Source organism: Mya arenaria, chromosome 10 (assembly GCF_026914265.1).
Source record: "Mya arenaria isolate MELC-2E11 chromosome 10, ASM2691426v1".
In the NCBI taxonomy this organism is placed as follows: domain Eukaryota; kingdom Metazoa; phylum Mollusca; class Bivalvia; order Myida; family Myidae; genus Mya; species Mya arenaria.
Window position 1 is genome coordinate 58,926,456 of NC_069131.1, and position 10,111 is coordinate 58,936,566.

Genomic DNA, 10,111 nt, shown 5'->3' on the forward strand with positions numbered 1-10,111 from the left:
TTTGAATAACTTGAATGGGGCTTCTATAGTTGTCGTTTGGAGAAAGCATTTGAGAGTATTAATCACCAATACATAAGATAAAAAGGCATTTCAATTTTGGAAGTAAGCTTACTAGTTTGGTAAAATATAAAATGACACTGTACAGACATAAATGGAATTATTCTAAATAAAAGTCATCACTTATAAACTGTCACTGAAGTACGAGATTTAAGTCATAAGTGCCCCTTGTATTTATTTCTTTGTCCTTATCTGTAACAAAACAACACAAATTATTGTATTATTGTATCTTTCACTTTTTTGTCATTGACGAATTTTTTAAGGTTACTGCCAACGGCGTATAGTTGAATCAGTAAATAAGCGCTCAACCTGTCACTTGTCTCAACATTGACCATGTGGCTTAGGACACGTTCAAGACAAATGCTGGTAAAAGTACATCGTGCATGTACGTGTACAACTTAAATAATGTACTGAATTTCAAAATAAGTCTAAAGATATTTTTTTAAACTGAAACAAAATAGATATAATACAAAAAAATGAAAAAAAAACTTACGATGTCCAAGTTAAAACGTGTCTAACTTCTAAATTGAAAGTACAGTATAATTGTCGTCAACATTTCTGTCTGTTTTACGCTAGGCTGTCTTTGTAGCTGTTCATAGGTCCGTTCTATTTCACGCTGACCTAGGCGTATTTCCGAGCTTTGTTCTACAAAAGTGAAATAAAGGGCATCAGACAAATAATCTTGTGTGTATTTGAGACAAGAGCTATTTTATGTAAACCAATCTGGTATGTCCTGCTATTTTTTTTTTCAAACTTTATTCACGAAGCACATACACATGCTTGTTACATTTTATAACATAGTTTTACCTAAAAATACATTACAAAATATAACTACATGCCAATTGATTTAGACATTCGTCTGTTCCACACGTAGCAACCAGTAGCTATACAAATAAGCAAAATGCCCAAAGTTCCCAATAAAACTGCAAGAATAGCTATTGTGGAAGAACCAAGGTAAATTCGTCTCTCTGGAAGTAAAGTTTTAGCAGCAACTTGTAGCAAACATCAAGTATATCAATTATATGCATGATGCTAAGGTAAGCTATGATATTTAATGATTATCTGTGTAACCCTTTCATACGCAATGAAATATGATCAAGTAAAAAAATCATAACGCCACCTTATTTTGCAAAACGTATTGCGAATAGTCTTACTGAATCGAACAGAATCTCTTAAGAAAGATAAAAACCTTTAGGTTGAAATATTTCCATTAAAATCAGTAACCATTTCAAGTAGAAATATATTAGCATCACCATGTTTGGGAACAACGTATCACGTCTGATTATTTTCCATGTCACAACCATCGAGCAACTAATCTAACACTATAAATAAAATAAAAAAAACAGCAACAAAGAACCTCCATTTTACGCTATTTCATTAAAATCAGCTGAATAACGGGCATGGGGTGCATGATAAAATGCGGATGAACTCCTGTGGTCATTCTGATAAATAAGAATACTTGTACTTAAAGTTATTCCTTCTTTTATTGCATATGATTAACAGCTCGACAAGATATCACAACAGGTAGCAATTAAGGCAAACAATCCCCGAGCTACTTGGTCGAGCCCCACACTCAGCATATTTTTGTACGGATATAATGTTATCATATGAAATTCTTCTGATTGGTTCGAGCTGTTACAAGTATTGGTCCAAAGAATAATAATTTCAAAGGAATTTGCAGTGCTGTTTGTCAAATCTGCATATACAAGTAATGCCGAATGTGTCTATAATTACGCGACCTATTGGCATAAAAATGTATTAATATTTTTACGTTATCCGCTACGATCTAGATCTATATTTTCAAAAATATATTACAACGGTGATGAACCCACATTTGAAATACATCTGTGTTTAATATTTGCCTGAAAGCATATTTTGATATGTAAATTAATTAAAGGAGGCAAGACTGCAGAGTCAAAAACTATGGTTGCACATTCAAAACTCCGTCAATATATGCCAAAAGGTTACCTACCAATTGATACAAAAAACTAACCTGAAATCGAAATACAATTCCATCACGTGTTTTGTTTTTATTTTCAAAACATTCAGAAGTACAGAAGGGTTTCGAGAAAAAAACAAAATCAATATTTTCGGTGTTGCCCTTTTGTTTCCAGCAAAACTACATCAACTTCTGATTTTTTGATAATGAGCATTACATGCAAACCTCATCACATCAAAATATCTAATAATATAATAATATATTAATAATTATTAAAAAATGTAGCCGTTGTAAAAAAATATAAAACTAAATTTTACAACGGCTTATACACGCACCTGTACAGTCCCTGCCTTCAAGGCCGGTGATACAGCCGTAAAGACAATCGCCAACGATATTACATCTCGTTTTGTGTCCCCTTGCTGACAATTGCAGGGCATTTAATATCACACATACTTCCAAACGAATCTCGAGAGCAGCCATTATAACAGTCTCCAGTCATTTGTTCACATTTGCTTTCCAAACACGAGGTGCTACATGACTCGTTGCAAAACAATCCATGGAAAGTTGCGTCTGTACACGACACACATATTCCCGATTCTAGCTGACATGTTACACAGTTTGAACCACAATGATTCTCACACTTGTTTCCCCAAAACCTCTCTGCGCAACCATTTGTACATGCGCCTGTCTTATAATTGCACTGCTTATTTTTACAGTTTCTGCTACAACTATTGCAGCTTCCACTTGTATGGGCAAAGAAACCGTCTCTACATTCCAGACACCTTCCATCAGTCTGACTACATCTTAAGCAATCCGCACTAAGGGACAAACAACTTTGAGAACAATCGATTCCGTAAAAGCCATCAATGCAACCAGAAGTACAAATTGGCCCACTCCTGCAAACACCATCTTTGCAAGTATCTGGACAATCACAGCAAGAATTGTTTCGACATAAAACGTTTGGTTAACGCACTTATTACACGTGTCATCTATACAATGTTTAAACTGACATTCACACCGGTGTTCGGGGTTGGCATACCCATGTTTACATGTTGAGCAAATGTCAGATGCAAAGTCACAATTGCAATTACGTAAACATTGACATGTTGATCCACTGTTTCCATTGTAGCATGACACGCAGTGTGATTTATCATATTGTTGACATGTTGCGCATGAATTGGCACAAGGGGCTGTGCAATTATCACCCGAATATCCATCAACACAACCATGTGTACATTTCCCATGATATCGTGAGCATTCGTCTACTTTGCAATTATCCGAGCAATTTAAGTTACATGATTCATCGAAAGGCCCACTATGCATTGTTCACATTTATCGCCGGTAAAATTTGGAAGGCACATACAAAAACCATTGTTTCTGTCACAAGATGATGTGGAACATCCTACGCTGCAAACTTGGTCACAATTTACACCGTATCTTCCATCTTGACACTTATCACATTGTGATGTTACGAAGTTTGGGCGACATAGACACGTGCCATCTTTTGAACACTGTCCATTTACACACCCTACGGAACATGATACATTGCAGTCTGCCCCATAATATCCTGACTGACATTCACTGCATGTTGTTCCTTCGAAGTGAGCTGTACATGTTTTACATGTTCCATCATCATTACAGACTCCTCCTTCACACCCGACTGGACAGCTTTTGCTACACTCACCGTTTATATCATAAAATGTGTCCTTGCAGCTGTAACATTCAATGCCATATACATGTTCACACGTAGAACACTTTCCTTGGCATAAATTTCGACATTTCAAGCCGTAAATTCCATCAACGCAGCCCTCGAAGCAATAGTTGTCTCCTCTTCTATCATCATTTGTACATTGTGACACTCCTCCCTTACAGCATTCACAGTTCAGACTGCAGTCCAATCCGCCCATAAAAACTGTCAAACACAATGAGTTTAACATAAAGGTATATTTCGTATCCTATGTTTTTTTAATAATACAATGAAAATGACAACTAAAGGGACAATGCCAGTAAACGAAAAAAAAAGACAGCTTGTGGATAACCATAAGGCAAGGGCAATACCTAGGGACAAAACATTGTAAGCCAAATGGACAAAAGTACCAAAAATTCATTAAAAGACAATAATCTGACTATGTCTTCCAATAGTTTACTTATAAAAGCATTTTTGTACAAACCAGGAGGAGAAACGCTATAAAAAATAAGGAAACAATTACACATATATTAAAAATGCTGTCGAATATCATTTGATAAATAAAAAACGAAATGAATCAAATACTTAATGAAAATCTCTTATAAATTATGCAGCGTCGGAAATTGAAAATTGTTGAAAAAGATATCTTTTTTTTTAAGAAAACAATTCACGGAGTATTAACCTTAATCGAAAACACGATATTTTACTTCCTATTTTTATCTTACGTTTACTTAGAAAGTATTTTTTATCAAACATTAACTTAGACAAAAAATATAAGATATACATACCTGCCATATTTGATCCTGACAAACAGAGCAGACAAAATATCAAAATTATCATTCTGTCGTAGGGATATCTCAAATAGTAATCTGCAACACACAAAATGTGGATATAGTTTGGCGTACTGTTATCAACGTTCAGATTTCATCCTTTTAAAAACACACAAGACAGTGAAGGAAACTTTGAATCATATATATTAATTTCGATCAGCATTGCATTAAACATTACATTTATAGATATTTATCCGTTTAAGTACAATGTTATTGATGACAACATCCGTTACCTTAAACAAATAATTTATGTCTTTTGTAACACTAATTGACAAATAAACAATATCCATATCAAGCATTTATCGAGATTAGACGTTTATTAGTTTATTTCTATTTTTTTACTGAGTAATAATGCTTTATGTAGAAATACCATACAGGGTTCATAATTCCTTACACAATAAGTATTGAGGTTGAGACTCGATTTCAGATATGCCTTATCTTAAACGTATCAAATCAATATACTTCAATTTTGTTTGTTTAACGATGAGTATAAAATTGTAAAATCTGAAACTGATTGTGTCATATGAACATTGGTACTTCATTTACACTACGGTCAAGAATGTTCTGATTAGGCATACGTCAAAAGTTAGGCCTCGGTAAGTAGTTGAAAGGGATTAGATGATTTTTAAATATGGGCTAAGATCAAGTACGTAAGTGAATAGGATCCGGCTCAGCACGATAGCGATTGAGGGCTGAGACTCAGAACATTGGTGAAGATGAGCTCAGACCAAGCACTTTTGTAAATATATGCTTAGATTACGAACTTAAATAAATATATACTTAGATTACGCACGTTGGTAAATATGGGCTTAGACTAACTACGTTAGTGAATATGGGCTCAGACTAACTACGTTAGTGAATACGGGCTCAGACTAACTACGTTAGTGAATACGGGCTCAGACTAACTACGTTAGTAAATATTGGCTCAGACTAACTGCGTTAGTGAATATGGCTTAAACTAGTTACGTTAGTGAATATGGCTCAGACAAAGTTGTCTATTGATTATGGGCTTAGATTAAGCACGTTAGTGAATATGACTCAGATAAAGCTGTCTATTGAATATGGGCTTAGACTAAGCACGTTAGTAAATATGAATCAGACGAAACAGTCGATGGGATATGGGCTAAGACTAAGCAGGTTAGTTAGTGTGGGGTCAGACCTAGCACATTAGTTAATATGGCTCCAACAAAGCACGTAAATGAATGTGATCCAGACAAGGCAGTCTATTGAATATGGGCTTATTCTAAGCAGGTTAGTGAATATGTGCTTAAACTAAGCACGATATAATATATAGGCTCAAACTTAGCGCGCTAGTGGATATGGGCTCAGACTCGGCATGTTAATGAATACGACTCAGGCATGGACTCAGACTAAATACGTTAGTGCATATGGGCTTAGACTAACTACGTTAGTGAATATGGGCTCAGACTAACTACGTTAGTGAATATGGCTAGAACTAGGTACGTTAGTGAATATGGGCTCAGACTAACAACGTTAGTAAATATGGGCTCAGACTAACTACGTTAGTGAATATGGCTTGAACTAGGTACATTAGTGAATATGGTTCAGACAAAGATGTCTATTGATTATTGGCTTATACTAAGCACGTTAGTGAATATGACTCAGATAAAGCTGTCTATTGAATATGGGCTTAGACTAAGCATGTTAGTAAATATGACTCAGACGAAACAGTCGATAGGACATGGGCTTAGACTAGGCAGGTTAGTTAGTATGGGGTCAGACCTAGCGCATTAGTTTATATGGCTCAAACTAAGCACGTACATAAATGTGATCCAGACAAAGCAGTCTATTGAATATGGGCTTATTCTAAGCACGTTTGTGAATATGTGCTTAAACTAAGCACGATATAGTATGTAGGCTCAAACTAAGCGCGCTAGTGGATATGGGCTCAGACTCGGCATGTTAATGAATACAACTCAGACATGGGCTCAGACTAACTACGTTAGTGAATATGGGTTCAGACTAACTACGTCAGTCAATAGAGTGACTAAGAACGTCTGAGAATAAAGGCTCGGACTCATCCCGTTATTGAATATGGCCTCAGACTAAGCACGTTAGTTAATATGGACTCAGACTTAGAACTTCAGTGAATATAGACTCAGACTCAACATGGAAGCGAATTTGGGCTCAGACTTAACAAGTTAGTAAATATGGGCTCAGACTAAGGACGTCAGTGAATATAGGCTCAGACTAAGCACGTTAGTTAATATGGGCTAAGACTTAGCACGTTAGTAAATATGGGCTAGGACTTAGCGCGTTAGTAAATATAGGCTAAGACTTAGCAGATTATTGAATATGGGCTAAGACTGAGTGCGTTAGTGAATATAAGTCAGACTTAGCGCGTTAGTAAATATCTTCTTAAACTTAGCGCATAAGTGGATATGGGCTCAGACTTAGCACGTTAGTGAATATGGGCTAAGACTAAGCACGTTAGTGAATATGGGCTAAGACTTAGCGCGTTATTGAATATGGTCTCAGACATTACGCGTTAGTGAATATGGGCTCAGACTTAGCGCGTTATTGAATATGGGCTCAGACATAGCGCGTTATTGAATATGGGCTCAGACTTAGCGCGATATTGAATTTGGACTCAGACATAGCGCGTTAGTGAAAATGGGCTCAGACTTAGCGCGTTTTTGAATATGGGCTCAGACTTAGCGCGTTATTGAATATGGGCTCAGACTTAGCGCGTTAATGAGTATGGGCTCAGACTTAGCGCGTTATTGAATATGGGCTCAGACTTAGCGCGTTATTGAATATGGGCTCAGACTTAGCGCCCGTTTGTGAACATAGGCTTAGGCTTAACACACTTTTGAAACTGGGCGAACACATAGCACGTTTGTGAACATGGGCTAAGCCTTAGCATGTAAGTGAGTATGGGCTAAATCTAGCACGTTTGTGAACATGGGCTAAGCCTTAGCAAGTAAGTGAATATGGGCTAAATCTAGCACGGTTGTGAACAAGGTCTAAGACTTAGATCGTTTGTGAAAACTGGCTAAGACTAAGCAGGTTAGAGAATATATGCGCCACTTTAGCATGATGGTAAGAAAATGGGCTCGAACGCAGCACGTTAATGAATATGAGCAAATAATCAGCATATTTTTTAATATGACTGATATCTTTTGGCTCGGAGTCAGCACGTTCATGAATACAGGCGAAGTTTTTATTGAACATTATCAGAAATATCTTTTTTTTTCAGTTAAATGATATTACACATATAATGAGATTCTTACTTTAATATGTTTAGGTTTCAAATAGATGGATGCATTGAGATTTAAATGATCAATTATAAGACATTTATTTCAAAATTCTTATATCAATGTTTTGATAACTGTACTTGAAATGCTAATACGCCGTTTTTAAAACATAAACGATTTATTAATTTGTGTTGGAAATAAAGTTAAAATTAACTAGGTTTTCTATAGTTAACGCTGCAAATAAATAGTTATAAAGATGCACTTACCGAAGCCCAAGTGAAGAGGTGCTATGGAAGTCCATATACATAATATTTACTTAGTCAAAACTATACAGCGGAAACTAATTCCAAATAAAGAGGCACAACCCAAAATCTTAATCCCGACAGTTTAAAGATACAACTGCAATATTCTATTTCTCAAACACAAAATTCATGAATGATTGTATTCGGTTTTGAATTTAAATGTGTTCTTTGTGCGTTGTAGAATAATCTTTATATCTGCCAGTCAATAATATTGATTCAAAATATTTCTTTACTTTAATCATAAAGCAATCAAGGTATAGGGCAAAGCATGCATTGGTATGAGTAGGGCTTAGATAACCGTCGTTGTATACTGTTAGCCAGACAGTAAACGCCATCATTTTTACACTCGCATTTTTTTTTTAGAATAAAGATCTTAGGAAGAAAAATCAGCATTTTGTTTTCTCCCCTGTTTTATCATTATACTCATAGTTCTTTTTTTTTGGGGGGGGGGGTGGTGGGGGTAGGGGGTGGGGGGGGGAGGGAACTAATTAGTATGATAATCCATATGCCTATCTTAACTCAAGCATTTTGCTGTACAACGATAAGCATAAGTTTAAGCGTTTTAAATAGTTTCATTATGATTTATTAGCTTGTGCAAATGGTTACGGGCCGCTGTTTATGCAGTACAATGGCCACTTCATCCGCTACACAAACGGTCCAAGGTGTTACGGTTGAGGAGTGCTGCGGTGTTTGCATCCATCGCACAAGTTACAACTGTAGGTCACTCGATAACTGGAAGGGAACTTCGTGTAATATCGCGACACTCACCATATTGGATTATCTCTCGCGTTGGACGGGGGACAAGGCGAAGTCGATGGTCATGGCTTACTATCAGCGTGACTGTGAGTGATGTTAACACAAACACAACACAACCATTGAACATGCTTTTTTATTAATCCACACAGAAGTTATAGCACACAGAAGTTATAGAAATGTTACGCACACTCTTTATGCTACCAAGTTTAGATACAGAGGTAATGTGCATTTGAAGACATGGATAACACCAATCTCATTAAAATCATATCGTGACGTTCACTTCATTTCATTACGTTATGTACGATCTGAGAACATGATGACGTTAGAGGTCACCTCAAGTTAACCTTTATAATTTGCATATTCATAAGCAGGTGCACTAAATCATGACCAATGATAACGTTCGTAACGTATCAGGTTTGGTTGAAACTTTAAATGGCGTCGTTGGTGACGATGCTGACCCGGGATCTCCCTGCCCGCTTTAACAATTTCTTTCCGAAAATCAGTGACTGTTAGCCTTTAATAAATTAACGAAGCGTGAAATAAATAACAAGGTCAAGGATGACAGTTCAATTGAATCGGAAAACGACAATATAAACTTAACTTGATTAAAGAAAGTTATATAATGTTTTTAAACGAGAGCATATCGTGTAAATGGATAATAACGTATTAATTAGACCCATAGATGATACACCACTACAAACCTGATGTGATGTTAGGAATTTGACAATGTAATACAAATTCGCGAGCACGAGCAACATCATTGTCTAGATTCCTGGACCTGAACTTCGTTCTCAGACGTTAATCACGGTGATTGACCAGTTAAATGCTGAAAGTTGGTCATTATTTGCACATATCTATGCTTACACATGTTATATGTAAACACCTAAGTATAGCATGTGTAAACTATCATCTATGCTAATCATGTTGCACAGTAAACGTTACTGTAAGCCAGGTAAGTTTTAACTTGACTTGTATTTAATTATGTAAAGCTCAGTCTGTTTTTTTCGTTATTTTTACGAGGGTAACCCCTGTGGTATAAACTGTTTTTACTGCATTGCAGCTGCAAATTTGGAACTTAGAAGAGTGAGATTCATTTAATAAATAATAAGATTTTTTATATTATCTTTTATTAGGAGAAGGATGTATCATCAAACAGGATTTAAGTTAATATGAAAAACCCAGGAGGCTGGGACCCTCTGCATTGGAGTAAAAAATTCTTCTATTTTTCAGAGAATGCCCAAAAATATTTTGATTTAAGAGTAAAGACTGAATCAGGTGAATAATATGAATATTTTGTGGGATATTTCATTAACGTTATACTT

General features: G+C 35.9%; 1 long non-coding RNA gene across 1 annotated transcript; it reads right to left on the reverse strand.

Moving 5' to 3' along the window:
* Nucleotides 1-3,484: 3,484 nt before the first annotated feature.
* Nucleotides 3,485-8,132, reverse strand: LOC128205474 (uncharacterized). Its single transcript, XR_008256252.1, has 3 exons — nt 7,998-8,132; nt 4,472-4,552; nt 3,485-3,908 (listed from the first exon to the last, which is right to left on the reverse strand). It is a non-coding gene; the product is annotated as an uncharacterized LOC128205474 (long non-coding RNA).
* Nucleotides 8,133-10,111: the final 1,979 nt, after the last annotated feature.